The sequence below is a fragment of the Octodon degus genome, unplaced genomic scaffold (assembly GCF_000260255.1).
Source record: "Octodon degus isolate 3935 unplaced genomic scaffold, OctDeg1.0 scaffold00036, whole genome shotgun sequence".
Classification (NCBI taxonomy): Eukaryota; Metazoa; Chordata; class Mammalia; order Rodentia; family Octodontidae; genus Octodon; species Octodon degus.
The window spans coordinates 2,418,964-2,421,747 of NW_004524612.1; the positions used below are offsets into that span (position 1 = coordinate 2,418,964).

Below are 2,784 nucleotides of genomic sequence, written 5' to 3' on the forward strand. Positions count from 1 at the left end.
TCTTCCAGAGATCATGCTTTGTTTTGACAAAAGTTGAAAACATCTCAGTGCCTGGTATAGTTATGCTTGTTTCATTAATAAAGAATGCTTGAAATACCTTTTTGAAAAGATGCTACTAGGTTATATTTAGCCTGCTCAGCAAATGGTGCTGAAATGAATAAAAGCAATCCTATCATTCATTTCAGAGTCCTAGGAATTCTGAGAAACCAGTTACACATGACCAAAAAACCTACCAAAGGCTTTTTTTGTTGGTGCTTTTCAAGCTTTTCAGCCCTGGGGAGGGAGGTTCCGAAGGTGCCAAAGGGCAGCATGGTGCAATGCTTTCAGCTCCCCCCCCCTTTTTTTTTTAACACCATGAATTGCCTTTATTTCGTATGTATCCATATTTAAGCATTTAGTGGTCCTGAACAGACAGTGGGATGATGCAGCAGGGGCCAGGAGGCCAGGGGGGGCCAGGCCACCAGCCCGGGATCCGCCGCACACCGAGCCGCTTTGTCCCCACCAAGCACGAGAAGCAGCAGAAGCACCAAGGCCAAAGTCCACGCCGGCTGGGTTCTTCTGTTCCAGTTCTCAGACTGCGCACCGGACCCAAATGGAGGAGGCAGGGGAGCCCAAATGAAGGCCCGAAAGCCTGTGTGAACTTCTCCAGCTCCAAAGCGAGGTGGGTGGGGAAGTGGAAACAATCCAGACGGACAGTGCGTGCTTACGAGTATCTTCACGTGGCCTCACTTGGTCTGCTCACCAGGGACCTGGGCACTGGCAGGTCTGCGTGACTCCAGCAACTGCTCTGTTCACCTCATCACACCTGAGCTGACATCGGCCGATGGTGGAAGCAGGCGGCAGCCCGGGGCCCGGTACTCACTTCCCAGGCTGGTGCAGAATGAATGACTGTGGTTCCAAAGCTAAAGGAGGGAGGTCAGAGACTCTTTCCAACCTTACCTGATGGCTTCTGGCCAGAGGAAGGAAGGGGCATGGAGAGCGTTGGGGTGACAGTGTGACAAAGGGAAGGAGGAAGAGGAAAAGCAGCACCCCTCGATCAAGGTGGGGGAGAGATGGGGAAAGCCCTGAATTCCTCACCGAAGGCCAATTTCAGAGGGGGTTGGAGGGTTACAATCTATGCTTCAGCCAAGGGTGGGAGTGGAGGAGAGTGGGACAGGTCGATGGCTTGGAAGGGGGTGTCACTGAAGACTTAAAAAAAGAAGCCAGGGCACAGGCAAAGCACCCCCACACCCAACAGTAGTCCCACAGGCGGCAACCTGAAGCCTTCACATGGACTCAACCAGCCACCCAGGCCAGGGCTCCAGGCGGTGGAGGCAGGGTGGGGGTGGGGTGGGCAGGCAACGCCTGGGCCGTGACATCAGCAGCAAGGTGACTGTGTGACGTGTCTTTTCACAGTTAAGTTAGATGCGCCCCATCAGTCCAGACGGGGATCAATTTAAATATCCTTTCTTGATCCCAGAAGCTCAACTGTGTGGACAGTGGTTACACCTGACAGGATGATTTGTTATAGCACAACTTATATATTCAAATGGACAAAAAATTAGTATCATTTACAGTATCTTAAGATAAAATGCCTTGAATGGGAGCTTTCTTTCCAGTACTTTGAGGTCTACAAGACGTAACTAGAAAATTTATTACTGTGGAAAATGAAGACTGTTTAAATCGAATCGGGGTGCGGGCTGGTGGGGAGGGCCTGTGGGGTTTTTGATTAATTGCTGTAACACTGTCCTTCAGGTGGCTGAGGAAGTTTCATATTTTCTTTAGACATCATTAAACGCCGAAGCTCTTGCAGAACAACTTTGATGCTATATGAATTCTGCCATTTTGCTAGCACTGATATGGCTCTTGGGTCCACCACTCCATTAGGACTATTAACTCCATTCATATTAATTTTTGTTACAAATCTTACAAAGGGGGGTGCTTCTGGGTATTTAGGTCCACATTCTATTTTAAGGCTATATATTCGGTTTTCATAAATTGTTCTTGGAGGCCCAATTACCATCCCTGTCCATCTTGTAAGTGTCATGTCTTCGTCATCTTCTAGGCCCCAGCTAACTGTGCCATCTCCTACTCCTTTCTGACCTTCTTCGAGTTCTTCCAACAGTCGGAAATTGCGAGGGACTTTTACTCCCGAGCCCATGGTGGCTGCCATTTTGCTTCGCTGGTCAGTTCCCTTTTTGATGGTACTTTTGATAAATATATGTTCTTGTTTGTGCCATGTTTCAGACAAAAAATTTCTTTGATTATAATCTTTTATTTCCCAGGGAAAATTATCTATTCATTTATCCCAAAAGATTTTTTTAGTTCCTACTGTGTGCTAGGCATGATCTTAATTTGTCAATACAGTTTTATAGATATGAAAGATAACTCAAGATATTATTTATTAGTTTAGTACTAATGCTATAGTTTTAATCACATGAGTCACATGTAGTTGACAAGAAAAATCACTAAAATTTAAACAATGAATCTCTTCTACTGTTAAAAATTATTGTCATTAGGGTGTTGTTGCGTATATTACAAGCATTCATTCATTCTTTGCAATCCAGGACACAGATGTTTAGTTTTAAAGCAATGTCTGGTAAATCAGTCAATTTGGAGAGTTATTCTTTCTCTCAAAGTGAAAGAGAGTTGTTCTTTTCATATAGTTCTGAGCTAGAGGTCACGACAGCCCCGTCATTTCCATCCAGCAATACTGGATTGTTGCTCTGTGGTTGAGCAAGTTCTCAAAAGCACTTTTCTCTTCACATTTGAAGAAAAAGAGGAAGCACTCCCCATGGTGAGACA

The 2,784-nt window shown here is 45.7% G+C and overlaps 1 pseudogene across 1 annotated transcript; it reads right to left on the reverse strand.

Annotated features, from left to right (window-relative positions):
* Positions 1–797: 797 nt before the first annotated feature.
* LOC101586490 lies at positions 798–2,152 on the reverse strand (annotated as a pseudogene). The gene has a single exon (XR_002820979.1). The product of XR_002820979.1 is annotated as a ubiquitin-conjugating enzyme E2 variant 1 pseudogene (transcript).
* Positions 2,153–2,784: the final 632 nt, after the last annotated feature.